Source organism: Oncorhynchus mykiss, chromosome 4 (genome assembly GCF_057628025.1).
Source record: "Oncorhynchus mykiss isolate SJ-2025 chromosome 4, ASM5762802v1, whole genome shotgun sequence".
Taxonomy (NCBI): Eukaryota; Metazoa; Chordata; class Actinopteri; order Salmoniformes; family Salmonidae; genus Oncorhynchus; species Oncorhynchus mykiss.
The window spans coordinates 19057928-19085268 of NC_143025.1; the positions used below are offsets into that span (position 1 = coordinate 19057928).

The following is a 27341-nucleotide window of genomic DNA, read 5'->3' on the forward strand; positions in this document are numbered from 1 at the left end:
TAGAGCTCCTTGAATGACTTTAATGTGATACAACACATATTGTCAAGTTGTTCAACTTTTAGTAATGATGTCTAATCCAAAATAGCACAATTGAAGGTTTAAAAAAATGTTGGGAATAGTCAAGCAATGTGCTATATTCTTTCGGCCTCTGACATTGTAGGTGTGCCATGCATTTTAGGAATATGTGAGTTGTCCATCGTCAAGAAACCTGATATCTCAATATTCCAAATAAACTCTCCATTCAATGTATGGTGGTCAGAAGTTAAAAGTGTTTACAGTAAGATGACTGACACGGTCAGTGTGTGGTACACTTTAGCCCCAGCCTGTAGAGCCATTGCAGAGGGAGGTTGTCAGGTTGGGTGCTTTAACTTCTTAATCTAATAGGATAGGCTGAAGGGTTCAGGGGATTACTGTCCACGACTTGTGCCTGATTAACAGATCTGAGAGTGAGGTAAGAAGATGTGTCCTGCTGTGATGAAAACTTATGTCCATGTTCTAGTACATTACAGTATTCCAAAGCTAGTTTGATAGCTCTGTTGTAGTATCTCTTGGATTGATTATGGCTCAACACAAGACACAATATTGACAAATGTTGACCATACATTGGCTGATGTCTGATTCCACAGAGCATCTGTAAAACAGAAGAAAATTACATAAAGCTGGGGGTTTTATGTGAATGACATTTGATAAGACAAGAAGCACAACTGCACCACCAAAACTTGGCATATAAAAATTATTATTTCAATAAACATGTCAAATGTGTTAGATTATTTGAATTAGTCAATCCTTAAATCACCCAAATTTAGCCAATGGTTCACTTAGTTCAATGACCTAGGATGTACAACTAGGTTAACTAAATTCATAACGGAATATGTCTGTGTATTTTTTGTTATTCTCTGTCAAGACAGGGTGTGAAAAATGTGTTTCTGAAATCTACTTGTTTTCTCATTTATTGTGTCAAAACTGGACATGGAATAACAGAAAACAAACAACATCAAAATATACTCAATTATTTTTCATACCTGGACGTACACGCCCCTCATGGAATATTCACAGGGATTACAGCCTAGGTTGGCAGCTGAAAGAAAGGATTAGACTGTGAGTGTGACAGAAAGATAAAAATACTCATGCTAGCAAAGTTGCATAACTAATTATGATGTTAGCATGCCAACAGAACAAACTCAAAAACAATTGAACAAAGTTGGCTTGCACTAGCTTGCACTAGCTGGCTACAGAATAGCTAGCAGGCTGGCTAGTTAGCTCTACTTGGTTACTGGCTATAGTCATGCTAGCTAGTAGTAGCTAATGGAAGTAAATTAGTCCCCTTTATTTAACTAGGCAAGTCTACTTCCGGCAGAAAGGTAGCTCGATCTTCTGTTGGCTGATGGTGTTTGTTGACTAAGTAATAATGAACTGCAATTACTGTAAATAGTTACCTATCTGGCACTTTGCATAGATAACTTTGATATTGCTTATGTATACAATAATCTCCTTACTAAACTATAGTCAGTGCTGATGCGTGTGTGTTCTTGTGTGTACGTGTGTGTGTGTGTCTGTGTGTGTGAGAGTTCTGAATGTCCCCGTAGGAGAAAAGTACAATATGGCATCTCAGCTGATCATCATGAACTTTAGTTACATCAAGTAATACAGTAAGTTAAAATAAGCCTTTTATTGGCATTGGTATACTTCACCAACATCCCTTCCTACTCACTGAAAGGCAGACCAAGGCTATATTCAGTACAAAACACGACTATTGTTATGACAATTGGCCTACTTCTCTGAATGTACACTGTGTAAAAAACATTAAGGACACCTACAGCCCATGACATAGACTGGCCAGGTGAATCCAGGTGAAAGCTATGATCCCTTATTGATGTCACTTGTTAAATCCACTTCAATCGGTGTTGATAAAGGGGTTAAAGAAGGATTATTTTTAATCCTTGAGACAATTGAGGCATGGATTATGTATGTGTGCCATTCAGAGGGGGAATGGGCAAAACCACATTTCTAAGTGCCTTTAAACAGGGTATGGTAGTAGGTTCTAGGCACACTGGTTTGTGTCACCGCTACACCTCGCTATCAGCAGAGCCTTGTCTTGCAGCAAAACAAAACAATTAATTCAACCTTGTTTACTGCCTTTTTAAAAAACTTAGCTGATATGGCTGACTTGCTTAAACAAATCTGGTTTCTACTGACAATTGAGATGTACAAACTATGGCATAAGGGAACGATGAGCGGATAAGAGGTATTCCGTCATTTCGATTAAGATATTAATGAGTGAGCGACGACGGACGTAGTCAATATAACTATGTGTTTAGCACTTTTGAAATGTACAGCGACAGAATGAAGAACATGGGCTGCTCTTACAGTATTTTCCATGTACACCAAGTCAGAACCGTAAGATAAATAAAGGGGACATATAAAGCAGACATTGAAACCTCTTACAATATTAGATGATGACATTTCTCAAAAACAGGTTATAGGCTACATGTGCACCACCACTGAGTCAGAACAGTAATGTTAGGCAAAATTAAGAGGTGAAAATATACCAAATTATTAGGGTGAGGCACATGGGCTACTAACAGCTTACTGCACAACATACATTTAGTATTACTTTCTTAGCTATAGTATACATATCTACATTTTTGGACTCAACTTGGCTTATGATGTGCTCACTTAAACATGAAGGTGGCACGGCGGTCTTTTGTGGGACAATTTTGTCATCAAACGTTGTAATCAAATTCTGGCATTCTCTGGATTTATGGTGGGAACTCCATTGAATAGCAGGCTACTGGTTGCTTTGCAATTCTTGCAGTTAGGCACTGATTTCTTCCAAACAACTCATTGTTGAATTTGCGATTTCCAACTTGTTGTGTAATCTTTATGTCCAATGGCAGTTTTATCTATAATTTCTCTTCATTATTTCTCTTCATATGACACGGATTAAAAAGGTTTGCCAGTAGATTGTTGACTTGATTCATGATGATGACTGCTAGCTGAGACTTTGAAAGTAAGATGTTGACATGATCAGTCCAATCAAAGCTACTGTACATATAACGTGATTTGATGTCATTTTATCTGTCGTCAATTACTTTGAGCCTTCTTGGAAGGGCACTTGTAATATATTGAGCCAATCACGGCAGAATGCTCCTATTTTTTGCTGGCTAGCCCCAGCACCACAGAAAACACTGAGCTAGGCTGAAACACCTGCATTTTGGAGCTGCCTCACTCAAGAAAACAAAAAAGAGACCATGTGTGTTTGCAGCTTTACTAACTCAATGATATTTATATATATTTTTTACATTTTATATAAACTGATATGTGACACATATTAATGCCAAAATAACATGCATAACAGGCAAGCCCCAAAAGTATATAATTTGTCCATTAAAATAACATCAAATTGATCTGAAATAGAGTGTAGACATTGTTAATGTTGTAAATGACTACTGTAGCTGGAAACGGAAAGAAAAACTAGTTTTTCTTTCAAAAACAAGGACATTTCTAAGTGACCCAAAACATTCGAATGGTAGTGTATATTTTATTTATGTTTTCGTTTTTTTGGTTTTTTTTGTGTTGCTAAAGATATGGCGCTCAAAACAGCCCCACCTGCCCTGAATGATGGGTTGCCACTGCTTCCATGCATGAACCAAATGAAAAACGGAGAGACAGAAAATATATACATTTTGTTGTTATTTGTTTATTGTTATTCCATGTCAAATCATGACACAATAAATCAGAACTTATTTTTTATTATTGGTTATCAGAAACGAGAAACGAGACATTTTCAGTTTATCCACTCTTAGTTATGACTCGGGAAATCAAAATGAGGAAAGGTACACGGACCCATGGCAGATAGACTTGCATGAACTTGAAGTTTTGGAGAAGGTCGAAACAAGGTATTGTAAAGCACATGAATAGATAGAAACAGGTAGACTATTTCGACGTCAGCATTATGCTGCACCTGAACCGTTATCTCCGTCGTGTACAGTTGTGTCACAGGAACAATAGCCTCAGCTGCCTGAGCATCAAAGGCCCCATAATAGTCAATCGATTATCATGAATGCGAGGCGCTATTCTACACATTACTGTTAACAATCATTTGCCTCCCAATGCACCGTTGCCATCTTTGAAGCAATGTTTTATTGCCTTTCTTTTCATCTGCATCTGTCATCCCTGAGGTACACTGTTTGATCTCTCCCCACAACCCCCTCTCTGTCCCCGGGGTCGCGTTGACCTGTTGATTGGCAGCTGGGCTCAGACATATGGTAGGACGAGGCATCGACCGAGGCTCCCGGGAGACGGAGGCAGACGGAGTGATTTTCTTTTGCAGGGGGAGCAGTGATGAGAGCGGAGAGGAGAAAGGACCAGCGGTGCCGCGCTGAGTAAAGAGCGATATGGCATATAACCACTAGATGGCGCAAGATGTCAATAAATCCTCGACATTGTTTTGACCATTTGAAACAAATATTTCAGTTGGGCTCCAATTCGTCACACTTTATGGAAATTCTACACACGCAATATGTAGACTTGCATGTCACTTTCTGGGTACAAAATACAAGCAACAGATTAAGACAGGAAAGCAATACTTCACAGAACAAGACACTAATTTAAAAAAATTGTCAGACAGATCAGCTCTTTCTCTCCTGGTGAGTTTCAGATTTCTCATTATATTGGAAATATCATATTAACCTGATCATTATAATGTTCCCTTACTAGATGCCTTATGGTACCTTTCCTAAGATGTGGATGTCGATTAAGGCAACCCCCCTGCACCTCATCCAGGAGTACAACTGACTAGGTATCCCCCTTTCCCTCTCCTTTTACTGTAGGGCTAAGCAATACCACCGTATGCTAGTCCAATGTGTACTAATAGGGGAAGCTGAAATCTCTAAAAGCAAGAATGATGTGATACAGCCTCTGGTCAGGGGGAGATGGTAGATGTTAGAGTCCAGTGCCCTTTCCCTTTCTCCCTCCCTGGGGACCACGGTTTCTATGGGGATGGTTCTCGCCCAGCCAGCAGTGAACCCTGCTGACCCTTAACCTTTAGGCCATGGCCAGGGTCAAGAGGTCAGTGGTGGCCAGAGGGCTATGAGAGCACTTCCATGATTGGCACTCTGATGCTCACTCTATTTTTTTTATTTAACTAGGCAAGTCAGTTAAGAACAAATTCTTATTTACAATGATGACCTAGGAACAGTGGGTTAACTGCCTTGTTCAGCAGCGGAACAACAGATTTTTACCATGTGAGCTCTGGGATTCGATCCAGCAACCTTTCAGTTACTGGCCCCACGCTTTAACCGCTAGGCTACCTGCCACCTCACTGCAGTCCTCACCTTTCTCCCAGATTTCACCTCCCATTTGCATTTATATTGGAAACATTAGTGCATAACATTCCATATTTTAGCATTTTTGTTTCTGTAGGTATTCTACACTTAAGGCAACATATGTGCGCTCAATAGTCTACACATTGCATTTGATTCTATACATCCTCATACATATATTGCCCATATACACACGGATGGACATTCTATGTATTTTATGAGTTATCGGTAGGCTACGAGTAATGCACAATATTCAGCTCTAACCCCTGTATGACGAAATTACGTTTATGACAGCAATAATGATCATCGGTATTCCCCACAGCCCCATGTAACCCACTGTAGGCTACGTGTTGATGTTTATAGGCCAAAGTGTGAGTGTATGGAAGGGGGGAGGGGAAATGCACCACTGGCCTACTCGCAGGGAATAATTGCAAAATCGTGGGTCATGTGACCCTAGCCTTCCGCTCCCAAATAATTTATCCCCTGGCTGATAGCTCGTCAATATCAATTTATTAATTTAACAGCTCTGGACTGATAATAGGGACTGCACACGGTTAGTGTCCTGAAGCAGGGAATAAGGACACATTTTACAGTGAGGCTAGAGGATGGAGGGAGGTTAGAGGTGTGAGGAGAAAGATAGCCGAGGGAGAGAGAGACTGGGGCTGTGGAGTGATCAATGATTACGTAGAGGGAGTGATGGAGTTTGTGGTGTAAAAGGGGGATATCATTGTTCATGACACAAGGCTGTTGATGAGAACATGTGAACATTTATTAAGACCTAATTTGATGACATTCAATGACCCTAACATGTCTGGAAGGTTCAAGTTAAACTATGCTACCTAAAGACATCCTCTTTATGTAAAACATAATAATATTAATACTTCCCAAAAAACAACATCAATTTGAACCCTGACCCTCTTGACCTTTATGCCCTCACTTTGAATCCTAATAAAAAAGGGTAATAAATATACATCCTGCATAGTTCATATACAATCTCCTAGCTAGCACCCCCTCACCCTGCAAACCTGTCCCAAGCTATTACATACCATCCCTGAAGGAGGCTAAAGGGAATTTTAAGAACCCACTGCTCTGGGACTTTTTACCTTCCTCCACTGACCCTCTTCTGATTCCACCCCCTGACCCCACTTACACAGGCCAGTGACAGTACTGACACCCCTCTCTCACTTCCGTTGGTCAGCTGTACAGGAGAATAACTTATTTGAATAAACAAATTTGCATTGTTTCTGGGGTCTTAAAAATGTATGCTACTTTTCGCTCCATCACTGACCCGTCAATCCATCTTTTTGTCATCCATCCATCTATCTATCCATTCATATCAATCCATTTGCACAATGAATGAAAAATAAGAGTGAAGGTGACAGGCATGCAGCGAATGGTCATGGGAGCTGAAAGTCATTATACTTATATACATTTTCATCTTCTATAATCCATATTTTTACAGAACAAATCATTTTCCATTTTATTTTTCTTTGATAAATTGTTGTTCTTCTTCATTGTAATATCCCAGGGGGTTCTGATACGTACAGTTCATACCATGCACATGCTTTACTGTTCTGAACACTGTCTTTATGCTAACAACCCCTGTAGTGGACTCAGCCTTTGGAGAGGGCTGTATGCTGTACGGCGGTGGCAAGTGTCAATGGAGAGGCCGTGTCGGTGTGAGAGATGATAGACTGGGGTTAAGAGGTGTCAACACACAGCGAGAGAGCTTGAGAACTCTTCAACTGAGCTGCCTGACACTCTCCAGGCCTCTCCTTTGATTAACTGCACTAAAGACAGCCAATCATACACACACACACACACACACACACACACACACACACACACACACACACACACACACACACACACACACACACACACACACACACACACACACACACACACACACACACACACACACACACACACACACACACACACACACACACACACTGATCATATGACACAAACTCAGAGCCTCTCTCTCTCTCTCTCTTTCACTTCACACACTCACAATCCCCTCCTGAGGGAGGGGCGAACACATCACACTGCAGTGGGTAGCCTGTGTGTGTGGCTGACATACAGGAGGTGAGGATGTGTTCACAGAGGCTCTGTGATAGGTCCTCAAAGACCACAATGGATTTCTCACACATCCAATGTGAGGTATATGTCCGGTGGAGTGTGAAATACAATACTGTGGGGCTTTGCTCCTGTCAGACTGTGTCGAGCAACATACAAAGTATCATACAAGACACACTCTCATTCCTTCTCTTTTCCGCGGACACACATACTGAAGAAAATAATACACTTTAAAGAGCTTAAAACTCATTTTACTTATTTAAGTTTTTGTTGGTTATAATTTAAAATAAGCAAGGCTGTTAACCCCAAATTTGTACCAAATCAATAATTTGGTCAATAAATGTGCCTAATTTGTGTGAACCTGGGCCCTCTTATATTTCCCTTAATTAACGCTCCCTTTGAACATCTGTCATGTCATTTGGGGTGTATTGCTTTCTTTTCAGGTTGCTTCCAACCACCCCTTATTTGTTCCTGTCATGACCGCTGACCTCAGACACGTGTGGTGGACTCTGCTCTGAGCGGATATTAGGCCGTCAAACCTTATTCCCCCCCTAGGTCTCCCTAAACAGCCGGAGAGGTCCCCTCTCCCTCCCCACCTCACCCACTGCTCCTGCAGCTGTCCACTTTAAAACATACATTGGACGGAAATAGAGATATGAAATATAAACAAAAACATTCCTGAAGTCTAGATATTGCATATGTCAATAACTATATCAAGAGAATGCTAATGTGCAAAGATAGGCATATGACTCACAGCAGTAGCACTGAAGGTACTTCAAGGAGCAGATGAATGAATCTCAATAGCCAGAGATGAAAGCTGGCTAGAAATGAAATCAACACAGGGGCCTGAATAACGGGTATCAATTCATCACTCCCCTCTTCGCGTGAGCTGTGAGGTAGAAAATATGGAGATAAAGAGTGGTAGAGATGGAGTGGTAGATGAAGGAGGTAAGGGTCATAGAGAATGGTCCCTTTATGCTTTTCTTGGCCTCCCCTCTCAAATGTTATTTTATTAGCCCTGTCAGATTGGAATTTGCCCAACTGTAAACAGATAGAATGGGCTTAATTAAGAATTTTTGAACGGGGATACAGTCAAGTCCGGAAACATTAGAGAGATGCAACCGGGTGTCGTAAAGATTGATTGAGACAAAGAGGATGGAAGGACAGGGAGAAACAGTTGGTGGAGGAAGGGGGGTCAGGAGTGGTATATGATACAATGGAGGTATATTCTTCTGTTGCTCCGGGCAGGGCTCCGAAATGGGTTTGGAAAGATAGGGAGAAACGATTTTTAATGCATTAACAGCCTGCTTGTGTAGGGCAATAACAAGGACAAGATCCGCGCTAAAATGTTTGACATCCTGCACAGAGATCAATGGATCCCGGCTCTGCGCATTAACAGAGCACACACACCTAGGACCATGTATCCACCTGGGCTACCGGCTTAGATAACACACACACCTAGGACCATGTATCCACCTGGGCTACCGGTCTAGATAACACACACCTAAAACCATGTATCCGCCTGGGCTACCGGCCTTGATAACACACACACCTAGGACCATGTATCCGCCTGGGCTACCAGCCTAGATAACACACACACCTAGGACCATGTATCTGCCTCGGCTACTGGCCTAGATAACACACACACGCAACCCAACCATGAGAGGACAGAGAAACAAGTGGGTGCACAGGTGTATTGTATGCAAACTTGAGGATGAAATGGAAAAACAAGACTAGCCAAATCCATATCCACATGTAAAATGATATGTAGGCTGCTGAAATTACAATAGAGAATGGAGCTGGAAACCCATCAGTCTGAACCTGCACTGTATAAATAGGCAACAAAAAGAATAAGAGCCCATCTGTTGTTCCCTCTGGACCTTAAGTTTTCATTCAATACATTATTTACAGCTATATTTGTACTGAGGTATGGGGCCTTTCTCTCTCAGGGATACTTACTTATAGACCAGGGCTCTAACCACTTACAGTTGAAGACGGAAGTTAACATACACCTGAGCCAAATACATTTAAACTCAGTTTTTCACAATTCCTGACTTTTAATCCTCGTAAAAATTCCCTGTCTTAGGTAAATTAGGATCACCACTTTATTTTAAGAATGTGAAATGTCAGAATAATAGTAAAGATAATTATTTATTTCAGCTTATATTTCTTTCATCACATTCCCAGTGGGTGAGAAGTTTACATACACTCAATTAGTATTTGGTAGCATTGCCTTTAAATAGTTTAACTTGGGACAAACGTTTCGGGTAGCTTTCCACAAGCTTCCCACAATAAGTTTGGTGAATTTTGGCCCATTCCTCCTGACAGAGCTGGTGTAACTGAGTCAGGTTTGTAGGTCTCTTTGCTGACACATGCTTTTTCTGTTCTGCCCTCATATTGTCTATAGGATTGAGGTCAGGGCTTGTTGATGGCCACTCCAATACCTTGACTTTGCTGTCCTGAAGCCATTTTGCCACAACTTCGGAAGTATGCTTGGGGTCATTGTCCATTTGGAAGACCCATTTGCGACCAAGCTTCAACTTCCTGACTGATGTCTTGAGATGTTGCTTCAATATATCCACATAATTTTCCTTCCTCAATATGCCATCTATTTTGTGAAGTGCACCAGTCCCTCCTGCAGCAAAGCACCTCCACAACATGATGCTGCCACCCCCGTGCTTCACGGTTGGGATGGTGTTCTTCGGCTTGCAAGCCTCCCCCTTTTTCCTCCAAACATAATGATGGTCATTATGGCCAGACAGTTCTATTTTTGTTTCATCAGACCAGAGGACGTTTCTCCAAAAAGTACAATATTTTTCCCCATGTGCAGTTGCAAACCGTAGTCTGGCTTTTTTATGGCGGTTTTGGAGCAGTGGCTTCTTCCTTGCTAAGCGTCCTTTTGAGGTTATGTCGACATAGGACTCGTTTTACTGTGGATATAGATACTTTTGTACCGGTTTCCTCCAGCATCTTCACAAGTTCCTTTGCTGTTGTTCTGGGATTGATCTGCACTTTTCACACCAAAGTATGTTCATCTCTAGGAGACAGAACCCATCTCCTTCCTGAGCGGTATGACGGCTGTGTGGTCCCATGGTGTTTATACTTGCGTACTATTGTTTGTAAAGATGAACGTGGTACCTTCAGGCATTTGGAAATTGCTCCCAAGGATGAACCAGACTTGAGGAGGTCTACATTTTTTTTCTATGGTCTTGGCTGATTTCTTATGATTTTCCCATGATGTCAAGCAAAGAGGCACTGAGTTTGAAGGCCAATGCATCCACAGGTACACCTCCAATTGACTCAAATGATGTCAATTAGCCTATCAGAAGCTTCTAAAGCCATGACATCATTTTCTGGAATTTTCCAAACCATTTAAAGGCACTGTTCTGTGTGTGTGTAAATATTACCCAAGTACTCTGTGTCTCCTGGGGTTCCAGACACTCTTGCACCCTGGACAGAACAAAGTACAAATCACTAAACTGTATGTGCTTGCAGTGCTTTAAAACACTGCTGGATAGCTCTGAAAGCCTTTAAAACAGAGATCCCCACACACAAGCTGCTGTGGCCTTAAAAGCCTCCATCGCTTTGTAGTAGATTCAGCTCAGATTCAAGAGACAACTTCTGGGAAGCCCAGTCTGTCCGATGACTGTTCAGAAAGAGCGCATACTGGAAAGAGACGCTTTGGCTCCTCCATTCTCCCTTCACTTTAAACAGGCTCTATGTCATCTCTAAAATAAAGCATTTTAAAAATTCTACTTGCAGCCAACCCCCACCCCAACTCGCTCCTATTCTCACTCTCAATTCCCCTGACTACGGCCAGCTGCGATCAATATACTATTGATCAGCTCTCTCCATTTCCATTACACACAAGTGCCAAAAGAGCCAACCATTCACTGATCTAAAACATATTCAGTGAGCACTTGCCATGTATGGCCTGTCAAATGTTCTTTCATATCTTGAAATACATGTAGACAGTAGGCTATACTAGTACCTATACATGTAATCACTCCCTGTGCTGTAGACCAGTACAACAAAAAAACGTAACCGACAAAGTGGGGTTATTATTGTGCTGTAATGCACAGCAAACGTATGTTGCAACTGGGTTAAGTCCAGTAATACAGAAGGTGAGAGCTTAAACAGACATAGACTGATCCTTTCCTTATTTTCCTGCTAGTTCATTTCTCTCCCCCTTCACTCTCCCTCTCTCTTTCTCCTCTCCCTATCCATAGACAATGCTACAGGCAAAATCAATACTTTCCAGAAAGAAAAAGGCATATTTTTAGCCCGTTATTATATGAGCTGTAAGACGAAAGCATGTTTGTGGGAAAGGCAGAAACAGCAAAGTGACTGATAAGAGAGACTAGGAGAGACAAGAAGAGAGAGACAAAATAAGGAGAAGAAGAGTGCTAGTGGATGGAAATTATAGTCTAATGGAGATTAATCAAATGGAGGGGATAAGAGGAGGCGACTGGGAGAAAATGGCCGGTGCCCCGACCAGACCAAAAAATTGGCTGCATGGGAGGAGGAGCGTATGGGCTGACTGAGAGAAGAAAGGAAGGAACAGTAACTAATGTGATACTTGATATGATATTGTGATAGGTTTACAGTGACTCTAAAGAGGGTATACCGTGTGTTTTGTGATATCAATTGACTCAACAAACACATTTATTCCTATTAGATTGATGTGAATACTGTATCAACTAGTCATTTTTCTCCAACCATAGATGCCATCTTATACAGTAGTTATACAGTTTTGCCAGGATTACACAGGGCACTCTGTAGCTCTGTGGATTTAGCACTAATTCTATTCAATCCAACTCAGGAACAATTCTCCTGCCAATGGCTTTCTGATTGGCTCTCCCCTGGCCATAGTAGGGCTAACCTCCATTCTGCTGTCTGTCAGTCTCCCTCCCACCTGCCTCCCCATTGGCCACGGAGCCTCTGTTGATCAAACAATAAGCCCTCCAATTGGACAGAGGAGCTCAAGGGGAAGGCAGGAATTGATTTATTTGTGGTATTAGGGGATCAATTAATCCCCATTGTGTGTGCCAGCACAGATAGTCGGTGGTGTCTTATTTGGTAGGGCTTGTTTTCTGCTCAGCCAAGATAAGAGTCTCCAATCACTTCCTTCTATGAACATCATCAAATCAAATCAAATGGAATGGTGGGATGACGGCATGCAGCAGGTCCTCCCCAGGGCAGCTTGGGTAGTCACAATAAGGAAATCCCATCAATCACAAATTCTTCCTCAGAGAACAAATGCCTCTCATTCCCAGGCTGAAATGTCAGTGACTGGATGATGGAAATTAATCTCACTGTACTGTACATATAAACCCTGAATATTTATTTTGTATTATGCGCAGATCAGAATCACATATGACAAATAATGATTATCAGGAGATATTAGTGTTTGATGTGTAAGTTGCATATTTTTTAGTAACATGCAGAAATCTGAAATCTCTCTCTTACATGACTGAAACTCATTATGATCTTGGTATGAAATCCACCTCACTCTCTCACTTCACTCACTCTCTTTTACTCTCTCGTTCTCTCTTGCACAGACACACAAACAGCACCACAATCATTGCCAACACACACAGAGAAACAGAGTGGGTGGGGGGGAGTAAGTAAAATGTGGATGAGAACAAAGAGAAAGCCAGTAAAGGAGGAATGGGGTTCAGTGATGTGTTGACATCCTGGAGAGGAGGGTGAAAAGGATGGGGAAGGAGTAGCTGGAAGGGAGTGAGTGCTAATTCCTGCTTTTCAGTTTAAATAAAGATTGGAGCTGGATAAAAGCCATTAAGGGAGAAATCAGACAGGGTATGCTAGGTAGGACAAGAGCTGACTGCAGGGAGGTGAGTGGAGGGATCGATACTCAGTCGATGCGCTCAACACCTAGCTCTGCACACACACACACACACACTGGGGGAGATGTGCTACTGCTGCGTGATTGTGTGTGTGTGTGTGTGTGTGTGTGTGTGTGTGTGTGTGTGTGTGTGCGTGTGCGTGTGCGTGTGCGTGTGCGTGTGCGTGTGTGTGTGTGATGGAGAGTGAAAGTATAAAATATAAAATTATAAACTCTCTTGAATTGGTTAACATTCCACATGGGGAGGGTGAACAGATTATAATGTGTAGTGATCAAGATATTTAAGTGGAATATATTTGGGACAGAGATTGAGAGTTCTAGAGATGGATATATTTGCAAAGGCAAGATACCGTTAACAAAGATATATGTTTCATAAGATCATCTCTAACCCCTCTCCACTACTCTGCATTCTGCCTTTCCCTCCTCCCCTCCTCTCACCATCTCCCCCTCGACCCTCTCCTCTTTCTCTGGGTCACTCTCTCTTTGCTCTCCCTCTCCCGCTGTAGAATTGATCGACTATGCCTTCTCAATCCATCTCTCCCTCTGTCGCTTAGCAACCAGTGCACTATCAGTGTGTGGAGGTTGGGTATTTTAGAATGGGTGGGGGGGTTGGAGGGGGAGGGGAGCAACAGCTTATTGTACATTGGTGAGCATGTTGATATTGATGAATATTGGGATAGCCTTTCTAATTTCCTGATTTCATGGAATAACCTTATTTCAAAATACTTTATTTTAGAGGTCTTTCTATGATGCCATGTACATTTACACAACTGACATAACAATACCAAATGTATACTGTACATTACAGGGGAACATTAAAGGCACAATGAGTGACAAGTTGCAAAAGTCAGGTAATTGTCCCAAAATTCCCAGGTTTTTGAGGAATCCTGATTGGAGGATTCCTGGATTTCCTGCTTATTCCAGAAATCTTCCAAACAGAGTTCCTGGAAAACCTGGGAACTTTGGAAAAGTTACTGGAATTTTGTCCAGCTCTAACATAAAAGTCTTAAACAGTTTCTATCTTACTTAAGCTTATATCCAGCAAGTATTTAGGATGTGGTAAATAGGAGTGTATAAGAGTGTGAAAAGCTGTGTGGTACAAATGTAGGATCTTAATTTGAGCCAGTTTGCTACAGCAGGAAAATAATTCTGCAGCAACAGGAAATGTGAATTATTATGTGGATTATAATTTATGATAAGCAGCCGTCTGGGGTCCTTACTACTACTTAGTGTTGGTTCCAGGTGCATAGGAGTCAAAATAAGAATACTGAAAGATAAGAATTAACAGACATTTTTGTAGGGGTTGATACATTTTTCATTAGAGCAAATCAAGTCTGAAATTTCTATGGGTAAAATCCAAACTTTGGAAGCCTTTTAAAACTCAAATACACAACAAGTTGCATTTCCTTCTGCGCAGGAAAATTCGCAGCAACAAAAATTCTACATCTGTATGAAGGGGACTGGAATAGAGAAAATATTCTATGAGAATTAATCTCAGGATGTGCACACTATCAGCTGACTGACTGAGATTTTTACAATTATTTTTTAAACTTTTATTTATCTAGGCAAGTCAGACAAAAACAAAATCATATTTACAATGACAGCCTACACCAGCCAAACCCGGACGATGCTGGGCAAATTGTGCGCCGCCCTATGGGATTCCCAATCACGGCCGGTTGTGATACAGCCTAGAATCGAACGAGGGTGTCTGTAGTGATGCCTCTAGCACTGAGATACAGTGCCTTAGATCGCTGCACCACTCGGGAGCCCAAAAAATATAAACTACTCTAATTGTTAGCAAACTAATGTCTCAATCCTCACTATCCACTTGTGAGATATAACCCTCTAATGTCATCATACACAACAACATTATGCTAGAATGTGTCCATTTTACAATTGTTATAAACTGATGCAGCATCCAATTCATTTCCTTGTAAGCTTAATAGTGACATCATTTTGATACAAAACCACCTGAAAGAGTTAAATACTGAATAGGGATTTACCAAAAAGCTACATTTTGCACCCACAAAAAGAGGCCAATTTGGGAGTTATGCAGTAAAATGGAGTTGTAGTTTCAACCTGGAATATAGGATGATGTCTTCCTGCACGCAGTTCATAAAACCCATAACCTAACCCTTTGTAAATAATGGAACATCTGATCACACAATCCCAATAACTCAGACACCGTATCGCCTATCATGTGCAGTGATTTGAAAACAGGACTGTTGTCTTTTCTTTATTTTTACTATTTTCTACATGGTAGAATAATAGTGAAGACATCAAAACTATGAAATAACACATATGGAATCATGTAGTAACCAAAAATATGTTAAACAAATCAAAAGATATGTTATATTTGACATTCTTCGAAGTAGCCACCCTTTGCCTTGATGGCAGCTTTGCACACGCTTGGAATTCTCTCAACCAGCTTCACCTGGAATGCTTTTCAAATCAAATCAAAGTTAATTTGTCACGTGCGCCGAATACAACAGGTGTAGTAGACCTAAAAAGGTATTAGGTGAACAACAGGTAAGTAAAGAAATTAAACAACAGTAAAAAGACAGGCTATATGTAGTAGCGAGGCCATAAAAGTAGCGAGGCTACATACAGACACCGGTTAGTCAGGCTGATTGAGGTAGTATGTACATGTAGATAGAGTTAAAGGGACTATGCATATATGATGAACAGAGAGTAGCAGTAGCGTAAAAGAGGGGTTGGCGGGTGGTGGGTGGCGGGACCCAATGCAGATAGCCCGGTTAGCCAATGTGCCGGAGCAATGGTTGGTCGGCCCAATTGAGGTAGAATGTACATGAGTGCATAGTTAAAGTGACTATGCATATATGATAAACAGAGAGTAGCAGCAGCATAAAAAGAGGGGTTGGGGGGGCACACAATGCAAATAGTCTGCGTAGCCATTTGATTACCTGTTCAGGAGGTAAGGATGCTCTCAATGTTCTAGCTGTAGAACCTTTTGAGGATCTCAGGACCCATGCTAAATCTTTTTAGTTTCGTGCCCTCTTCTAGTTTGTTGTTGATGTGGACACCAAGGAACTTGAAGCTCTCAACCTGCTCCGTTACAGCCCCATCGATGAGAATGGGGGCGTGCTCGGTGTTACTTTTCCTGTAGTCCACAATCATCTACTTAGTCTTGGTTACGTTGAGGGATAGGTTGTTATTCTGGCACCACCCGGCCAGGTCTCTGACCACCTTGTCGTTGTCGGTGATCAGGCCTACCACTGTTGTGTCGTCTGCAAACTTAAGGATGGTGTTCGAGTCGTGCCTGGCCATGCAGTCGTGGGTGACCAGGGAGTACAGGAGGGGACTGAGCACGCAACCCTGGGGAGCTCCAGTGTTGAGGATCAGCGTGGTAGATGTGTTGCTACCTACCCTCACCACCAGTCGTGAAGGAGTTCCCACACATGCTGAGCACTTTTTGGCTGCTTTTCCTTCACTCTGCGGTCCAACTCATCCCAAGCCACCTCAATTGGGTTAAGGTTGGGTTAAGGCTGGGTGATTGTGGAGGCCAGGTCCACTGGCTCAGCAATCCATCACTTGCCTTCTTGGTCAAATAGCCCTTACACAGCCTGGAAGTGTGTTGTTTCATTGTCCTGTTGAAAAACAAATGATAGTCCCACTAAGCGCAAACCAGATGGGATGGCATATTGCTGTAGAAGGTTTTGGTAGCCATGATGGTTAAGTGTGCCTTGAATTCTAAATAAATCACTGACAGTGTCACCAGTAAAGCACCCCTACACCATTATACCTCCTCCTCCATGCTTCACGGTGGGAACCACACACGCGGAGATCATCCGTTCACCTACTCTGCTTCTCACAAAGACACAGCAATTGGAACCAAAAATCTCAGATTTGGAATCATCAGACCAAAGGGCTGATTTCCACCGGTCTAATGTCCATTGCTCCTGTTTCTTGGCCCAATCAAGTATCTTCTTCTTATTGCAATTTGACCATGAAGGCCTGATTCACGCAGTCTCCTCTGAACAGTTGATGTTGAGATGTGTCTGTTACTTGAACTCTGAAGCATTTATTTGGGCTGCAATTTCTGAGGCTGGTAACTCTAATGAATTTATCCTCTGCGGTAGAGGTAACTCTGGATCTTCCTTTCCTGTGGCGGTCCTCACGAGAGCCAGTTTCATCATAGCTCTTGATGAATATTGCGACTGCAAATTATTATTATTTACTATTTTTTAAACATTTTAATTGAATATCTGAAACATACAATGTACTTGCAGTGAAGCCGCTCAACAACTACATCATACCAGTCATCCAACAGACTCCCATTCAGAGCGATACACAGAAGCATCCAGGGTCAATGCCCTGCTCAAGGGCACGTTGCCAGATCTCCCTCTAGGACAAAAAAATGTGAACCCGAACTCTCAAAGATCCCCCCCACAGTCCCCTAATAGCTGACCCTCAACCATTCGAGACCTCCCCAAGAAGAACAGCAATGCCAACTGTATATGTTTGTGTGCCTGTCTGGCACTATTACATGTATGTATTCTTGTATGTGTTTATTTGAATGAGAGTGTTTGTTTATGCATGCGTACAAACACCTGCACGGCATCAGCTTCAGGCAAACCGGCATTAGTTGTAAAAACACTGCCCCTCAGTGTCATTCAAACATACTTTTTATTATGTTTTATTTTTACCCTTTTTTTGTACTTTTATCGTTGACCATCATTCTATCTCCCGCATAGCAACTCCACTCCCACATGTCTCCAATTCCACATCCCTACCCTCAGCTTCCCTCAGCCCATCCCATCTACAGTGGGGCAAAAAAGTATTTAGTCAGCCACCAATTGTGCAAGTTCTCCCACTTAAAAAGATGAGTGAGGCCTGTAATTTTCATCATAGGTACACTTCAACTATGACAAAATGAGAAAAAAAAATCCAGAAAATCACATTGTAGGATTTTTAATGAATATATTTTCAAATTATGGTGGAAAATAAGTATTTGGTCAATAACAAAAGTTTATCTCAATACTTTGTTATATACCCTTTGTTGGCAATGCCAGCATCGGGGGTGGCTCTGGTACAGGACGAAGAACCCACTCATCCCGCAGATCCAGCCATGGACCCAGGCTGAACACTGTGCCTGGACTGGACCTCGGCGCAGGGGAAGGCTCCTGCCATGGAGCGGGACTGGACGCTGTGCCTGGACTGGGCATCGACGCAGGGGAAGGCTCCTGCCATGGAGCGGGACTGGACGCTGTGTCTGGACTGGGCATCGACGCAGGGGAAGGCTCTGGCCATGGAGCTGGAGGTTACGGACCATTGACCGTCTCAGAAGGTTCCGGACCATGGACCGTCTCAGGAGGTTCCGGACTGTGGACCGTCTCAGGAGGTTCCGAACTGTGGACCGTCTCAGGAGGTTCTGGACCGTGGACCATCTCAGGAGGTTCCGGACCGTTGACCGTCTCAGGAGGTTCCGGACCGTTGACCGCCTCAGGAGGTTCCGGACTGTGAACCATCTCCGGAGGTTCCGGACTGTGGACCGTCTTAGGGGGTTCCAAACTATGGGCTGTCTCAGGAGGTGTCCAGGAGTCTGGAGATCGCTGCTGCCCGTTACCACGCTGCTTGGTCCTTTGTTGGTGGGTGATTCTGTCACGATCGTCATTGGAATGAGGTGAGGACCAACGCGCAGCGTAGTAAGTGTTCATCGTATATTTATTAAACCGAGAACACTAAACAAAATAACAAAGGAGAAACTAAATGAAACAGTTCTGAAAGGTGACATACACATAACAGAAAATAATCACCCACAAAACACAAGTGGGAAAAGGCTACCTAAGTATGATTCTCAATCAAAGACAACTTACGACACCTGCCTCTGATTGAGAACCATACCAAAACACAACATAGAAAAAGGAACATAGACAACCTACCCAACTCACGCCCTGACCATACTAAAACAAAGACATAACAAAATAACTAAGGTCAGAACGTGACATATACAGTGCATTCGGCAAGTACTCAGACTCCTTCCCCTTTTTCACATGTTGTTATTTTACAGCCTTATTCTACAATTGTTTAAATAAAAAATTGTCCCCATCAATCTACATACACTACCCCATAATGACAAAGTGAAAACAAGTTTTCGAAATTTTTGCATACAGAAATACCTTATTTACATAAGTATTCAGACCCTTTGCTATGAGACTCGAAATTGAGCTCAGGTGCATTCTGTTTCCATTGACCGTCCTTGAGATGTTTCTACAACTTGACTGGAGTCCACCTGTGGTATATTCAATTGAATGGACATGATTTGGAAAGGCACACACATTGTTTATATAAGGTCCCACAGTTGACAGTCCACGTCAGAGCAAAAACCAAGCCATGAGGTCGAAGGATTTGTCTGTAGAGCGCCGAGACAGGATTGTGTCGAGGCACCGATCTGGGTAAGGGTACCAAAAAATTCTGCAGCATTGAAGGTCCCCAGGAACACAGTGGACTCCATTAATATAAATGAAAGAAGTTTGGAACCACCAAGACTACAGCCGTGGCCAAAAGTTTTGAGAATGACACAAATATTATTTTTCACAAAGTCTGCTGCCTCAGTTTTTATGATGGCAATTTGCATATACTCCAGAATGTTATGAAGAGTGATCAGATGAATTGCAATTAATTGCAAAGTCCCTCCTTGCCATGCAAATGAACCATAAGGCAAAAGTGATAACTAAGTTGCTCGGGGAACAAAACATGGATATTTTGGGTGGACAAACAAAACCCCACAAATTCTGACAAACTCCAAGCATTGATTATGCAAGAATGGGCTGCCATCAGTCAGGATGTGGCCCAGAAGTTAATTGACAGCATTCCAGGGCGGATTGCAGAGGTCTTGAAAAAGAAGGGTCAACACTGCAAATATTGACTCTTTGCATCAACTTCATGTAATTGTCAATAAAAGCCTTTGACACTTATGAAATGCTTGTAATTATACTTCAGTATTCCATAGTAACATCTGACAAAAATATCTAAAGACACTGAAGCAGCAAACTTTGTGAAAATTAATATTTGTGTCATTCTTAAAACTTTTGGCCACGACTGAGAGCTGGCCGCCAAAATCTGTTTTGTCATTATGGGGTATTGTGTGTAGATTGATGAGGAAAAAAACAATTTAATCAATTTTGGAATAAGGCTGTAACGTAACAAAATGTGGAAAAAGTCAAGGGGTCTAAATGCTTTCCAAATGCACTGTATATAAAAATAAGTATGTGGAACCCCCTTCAAATATTTGTAGTTGGCTATTTCAGCCACACCCGTTACTGACAGATGTATAAAATCAAATACACAGCCATGCAATCTCCATAGACACACATCGGCAGTAGAATGGCTTACTGAAGAGCTCAGTGAATTTCAACTTGGCACCGTCATAGAATGTCACCTGTCCAACAAGTCAGCTCGTCAAATTTCTGCCCTGCTAAAGCTGACCCGTTCAACTGTAACTGCTGGCATTGTGAAAATCTCCTGCTAGAAACGTCTAGGAGCAACAACGGCTCAGCCGTGAAGTGGTAGGCCACAGAAGCTCACAGACCGGGACGTTGAGTGCTGAAGTGCGTATTGCGTAAAAGTCGTCTGTCCTCAGTTGCAACACTCACTATCAAGTTTCAAACTTCCTCTGAAAGCAACGTCAGCACAAGAACAGTTTGTCTGGAGCTTCATAAAATGGGTTTCCAAGGCCGAGCATCCGCAATCAAGATTAAGATCACCATGCGCAATGCTAAGCATCGACTGGAGTGGTTTAAAGCTTGCAGCCATTGGACTCTGGAGCCGTGAAAATGCGTTCTCTGGAGTGATGAGTCACGCTTCACCATCTGGCAGTCCAACCAACAAATCTGGGTTTGGCGGATGTCAGGAGGACGCTGCCTATCCCAATGTATGGTGCCAACTGTAAAGTATGGTGGAGGAGGAATAATGGTCTGGGGCTGTTTTTCATGGTTCATGCCCCTTAGTTCCAGTGACAGGAAATCTTAATGCTACAGCATACAGCGACATTCTATACGATTCCGTCATTCCAACTTTGTGGCAACAGTTTGGGGAAGGCCTTTTCTTGTTTGAGCATGATAATGCCCCAGTGCACAAAGCGAGGTCCATACAGAAATGGTTTGTCGAGATCGGTGTGAAAGAAATTGACTGGCCTGGACAGAGCCCCGATCTCTAACCCATCGAACACCTTTGGGATGAATTGGAATGCTGACTGCTAGCCAGGCCTAATCGCCAAACATCAGTGCCCAATCCCACTAATGCTGTTGTAGCTGAACGGAAGCAAATCCCCGCAGCAATGTTCCAACATCTAGTAGAAAGCCTTCCCAGAAGAATGGAGGCTGTTATAGCAGCAAAGGGGGTACCAACTCCATATTAATGCCCATGATTTTGGAATGAGGTGTTCAACGAGTGTGTGTCCACATACTTTTGGTCATGGAGTGTATATATACAGTACCAGTCAAAAGTTAAGACACTTGATGAGATGTACTCATTCAAGGATTTTCTTTATTTTTGCTATTTTCTACATTGTAGAACAATAGTGAATACATCAAAACTATGAAATAACACATATAGAATCATGTTGTAACCAAAAAAAAGTGTTTAACAAATCAAAATATATTTTATATTTGAGATTCTTCAAAGTAGCCATCCATTGTCTTCATGACAGCTTTGCCACATGCTTGGCATTCTCTCAACCAGCTTAATTAGGTAGTCTCCTTGAATGCATTTCAATTAACAATAAAGAAAATTTCAAGAACTTTAAAATCTCCTTCTAGTGCTGTCACAAAAACCATCAAGCGCTATGATGAAACTGGCTCTCATGAGAAAGGAAAAGAAGATCCAGAGTTACCTCTGCTGCAGAGGATGAGTTCAATAGAGTTACCAGCCTCAGAAATTGCAGGCCAAATAAATGCTTACCAGAGTTCAAGTAACAGACACATCTCAACATCAACTGTTCAGAGGAGACTGCGTGAACCAGGACTTCATGGTTGAATTGATATAAAAGAGATCACTACATACGGACACCAATAATAAGAGACTTGCTTGGGCCAAGAAACACGAGCAATGGACATTAGACCGGTGGAAATTGATGTCCGCGTGTGTGTGGTTCCCACCGTGAAGCATGGAGGAGGAGGTGTGATTGTGTAGGGGTGCTTTGCTGGTGACATTCTAAGTGATTTATTTAGAATTCAAGGCACACTTAACCAGCATGGCTACCACAGAATTCTGCAGCGATATACCATGCCATCTGGTTTGCGGTTAGTGGGACTATCACTTGTTTTTCAACAGGACAATGACCCAACACACCTCTAGGCTGTTTAAGGGCTATTTGCCAAGAAGGACAGTGGTGGACTGCTGTATCAGATGATCTGGACTCCACAGTCACCCAACCTCAAGCCAATTGAGATGGTTTTGGATGAGTTGGACCGCAGAGTGAAGGAAAAGCAGCCAACGAGTGCTCAGCATATGTGGGAACTCCTTCAAGACTGTTGGAAAAGCATTCCTCATGAATCTGGTTGAGAGAATGCCAAGAGTGTGCAGGGCTGTCATCAAGGCAAAGGGTGGCTACTTTTAAGAATATCAAATATAAAAAATATTTTGATTTATTTTACACTTTTTTGGTTACTACATGATTCCATTTGTATTATTTCATAGTTTGCATGTCTTCGCTGTTATTTTACAACGTAGCAAATAGTAAAATAAAGAAAACTCTTTCAATGAGACGGGTGTCCAAGAATTTGACTGGTACTGTGTATCTATCTATATATATATATATATATATATATATATATATATTTGAAGACGGAAGTTTACATACACCTTAGCCAAATACATTTAAACTCAGTTTTTCACAATTCCTGACATTTAATCCTCGTAAATGACCTGTCTTAGGTCAGATAGGATCACCACTTTATTTTAAGAATGTCAGCGATTGGGTGCAGAGTGAAAGCGGAGTCAGGCGCAGGACACAGGTATAGAGTATTCCAACTGAGTTTACTCAAAGAATAAAGCAAAATTCCAAATAGGAACATACAACACAACTCTAACACAAACAACCACTAACGACATGAACAATCACGGACAGAACAGAAATGTATGTCAGATGGTTAAACAGGGAATGTAATGAGGGAATGTAAAACACGTGTGTGTGTAATCAGACAAAACAAAACGAAATAGAAAAACGGATCGGTAGTGACTAGAAAGCCGGTGACGTTGACCGCCGAACACCACCCGAACAAGGAGAAGGGCCGACTTCGGCGGAAGTCGTGACAAAGAATGTGAAATGTCAGAATAATAGTAGAGATAATTATTTATTTCAGATTTTATTTCTTTCATCACATTCCCAGTGGGTCAGAAGTTTACATACACTCACTTAGTATTTGGTAGCATTTCCTTTAAATTGTTTAACTTGGGTCAAACGTTTTGGGTAGCCTTGTACAAGCTTCCCACAATACGTCGGGTGAATTTTGGCCCATTCCTCCTGACAGAGCTGGTGTAACTGAGTCCGGTTTGTAGAACTCCTTGCGAACACAAGCTTTTTCAGTTCTGCCCACAAATGTTCTATAGGATTAAGGTCAGGGCTTTGTGATGGCCACTCCAATACCGTGACTTTGCTGTCCTTAAGCCATTTTGCCACAACTTTGGAAGTATGCTTGGTGGGTGTCATTGTCCATTTGGATGACCCATTTGCGACCAAGCTTTAACTTCCTGACTGATGTCTTGAGATGTTGCTTCAATATATCCACATAATTTTCCTCCCTCATGATGCCATCTATTTTGTGAAGTGCACCGGTCCTTCCAGCAGCAAAGCACCTCCAAAACATGATTCTGCCACCCCCGTGGGATGGTGTTCTTCGGCTTTTAAGCCTCCCCCTTTTTCCTCCAAACATAACGATGGTCATTATGGCCAAACAATTATATTTTTGTTTCATCAGACCAGAGGACATTTCTGCAAAAAGTACAATCTTTGGCCCCACGTGCAGTTGCAAAGCGTAGTCTGGCTATTTTATGGCGGTTTTGGAGCAGTGGCTTCTTCCTTGCTGAGCGTCCTTTCAGGTTATGTCGACATAGGCCTTGTTTTACTGTGCATATAGATACTTTTGTACCTGTTTCCTCCAGCATCTTCACAAGGTCCTTTGCTGTTGTTCTGGGATTGATCTGCACTTTCGCACCAATGTACATTCATCTCTAGGAGACAGAACGCATCACCTTCCTGAGCGGTATGACCGCTGCATGGTCCCATTGTGTTTATACTTGCGTACTATTGTTTGTACAGATGAACATGGTACCTTCAGGCGTCTGGAAATTGCTCCCAAGGATGAACCAGACTTGTGGAGGTCTACAATATTTTTCTGAGGTCTTCGCTGATTTCTTTTGATTTTCTCATAATGTCAAGCAAAGAGGCACTGAGTTTGAATGTAGGCCTTGAAATACATCCACAGGTACACCTCCAATTGACTCAAATTATGTAAATTAGCCTATCAGAAGCTTCTAAAGTCGTGACATAATTTTCTGGAATTTCCCAAGCTGTTTAAAGCCACAGTCAACTTAGTGTATGTAAACTTCTGACCCACTGGAATTGTGATACAGTGAATTATAAGTGAAATAATCTGTCTGTAAACAATTATAAATATATATATATATATATATATATATATATAATATATATATATATATATATATATATACAAATAGGTTTTGTTTGTATAAAACAATATATTTTAAAAAGTATAGTCAGACATGCATGTGTTGGCCTGCATGTAGCCTTATAAGCATAGCACAGATTGTTGTGAGTGCATTAAAAAATGCATGTTTGATTTTCAGTGGCTCAATCTTAAACCCATATGCATAGCATAAGTGCCAAAATAGTCAAACATGCCATATTTTTCTAAATGGCTTACATCGCTGAAACAGAATATGTCTGAAGTGTCGATAAGTGACTGAACATTGGTTCGATAGATCATCAGTGATTATAGTAAACAGTCAGTAGTAAACAGTAGCATTCAATAGTAAGACACCATCAGGATATGACACCTCTATTTGGAGAATAACAGCATGTTCATTTCATAGGTCGAGCCCTTTCCTACATGCACTTCACAAACTCGAATGAAATCAACGATCAGATTCACAAACATCGATGACTTAAAAGGATTCAGTTTTAGCTAATGTCATCGATATATGTATTTCTATACGCTTATTAGTATGTATGCTTATGTATTATCTATATTATATAATACACGACTCCCTTGTAAATTGCAATGTTTGACAAACTATAGCAAAAGGAAAAATTTTACTTATGAATTATTACACTGTTATAAAGTCTTATTTTTGTTATTATCAAATTAACTAGATTGTTTATATTATTCGTATTTAGATCATTTGCCATCGTACAATTTGCCATTAAATACGAATTAAGAAAGGAACGCAAAAAACATTGTTGCATAATGAAAATGTTTTATTTCAGGTTGTATTTTATTTGACAATATTATAGTCTACCACACAGTGAATGTTTATGTTTTCTTCCAAGCATTTAATCTTAAAGGTGAAACCACTCTCTGATGTTGGTGATCAATACGATGCCAATAAACATCCCTGACATGGCCAAATATATTGATTATCGATAGATTCACAGCCATAAAGGATGATGACTACTCTAGTTGTTTTTGGGGCAGCCGAACACTTTTACTACCCCACATTACATTATACATGTTAGGCTACATCATAGAAATAAATTATGCATATATGTAAAAACCAAGTTGTGTATATTAATTCGAGTAAACATGCAATAGTGTCCCTACGCATTCTAGACCCAATTCTACCTGTCAATCGATCAGAATGCGGATAGATCGACATGGCACCAGTGCTATTGATCACTGCAAGTCCTCTATGCGCAGGATGCTTTCAAATGCAAACGTCCCTAAATAATAATCCATGGCAACACAGTAATATCTTTTAACAAACTGCAGGCAAACGCTTTACAAAAACGGAGATTCGATGAGAGCACGTAGACCTTTCACACATTTACAAAATCAACTATTATGCAGTCGTAGAAGTGTTTCAAACCGAGATATGTTCAAGATATGTTCCTTTAATTAAGTCAAATGTAAAAAAATAGCATTACTTTTTTTTTAAGACTTTAGCGTCACAACGTTATAAAGCTTATAGGCGGGACTATGCATTACTTGAATGTCCCTACATCAGCGTTTGTACAGGCCTCTGTGTCCAGTAAACTTATGTGTGAAATGAACAGAATTAGAAAAAACAGAGATAGAGTTATGCGAGGAAGCAGTTGTCAATGTGTTTCAGCTGTCGCTCGTCGAGATATGAGGACATTCCAACACAATACAGACATGCAAGAGAAAGCTACTGGTAGTTTGAAATAATACATTTATAGCCAATTTCAATAATCTACTATAGAGCTGGTTATGACGTTTTTAATAAGGAAACTGAAAGTTAAATGCTAAGCATATGAGCCTACGAGATCATTGTAATGCATATGAGAAATAGGAAACATAGTGGAGGTGGTGATAGTCTGACAAACACACACACACACACACACACACACACACACACACACACACACACACACACACACACACACACACACACACACACACACACACACACACACACAAGTTTAATATAGACACACACGGACTTACTTAAAGTAGAGCTCGTCAAACAAGCGAGTTTCCGAGTTTCTCACACCCAAGACCATCCAGCATCTGGGGCTCTGTGGCATTGCAGAGTGCTCCATCCCGCTGACTGGCTCAGAGGCCTCTGATGAATGCGACATTACTAAACACGGGTACTTAACTTTTGCCAATAGCCAGATTCAAGTAAATATACTTTAGAATACATTAACCGCGATGCATCAGCGACGGAGTCATTCAAGAAGCCATGAAAAGATTATTCTGTCTATGTCGAGTGATCTCTTTAAAGACTTGAAAAATATAGCTTGTGTAAGGGCTTCGCTTTGCTTGGTACGAATTCACTTTCATTGGTTCGCGCTGTGAGACGACAGGCAGCTTATGTGGTCTGGAATTTTTGGTAATACATACTGC

At 41.5% G+C, this 27341-nt stretch overlaps 1 long non-coding RNA gene across 1 annotated transcript; it reads right to left on the reverse strand.

Annotated features, from left to right (window-relative positions):
- On the reverse strand, positions 1-27341 carry LOC110520947 (uncharacterized). The gene is made up of 3 exons (XR_002473058.3): positions 26940-27341; positions 1023-1078; positions 1-631 (listed from the first exon to the last, which is right to left on the reverse strand). It is a non-coding gene; the product is annotated as an uncharacterized LOC110520947 (long non-coding RNA).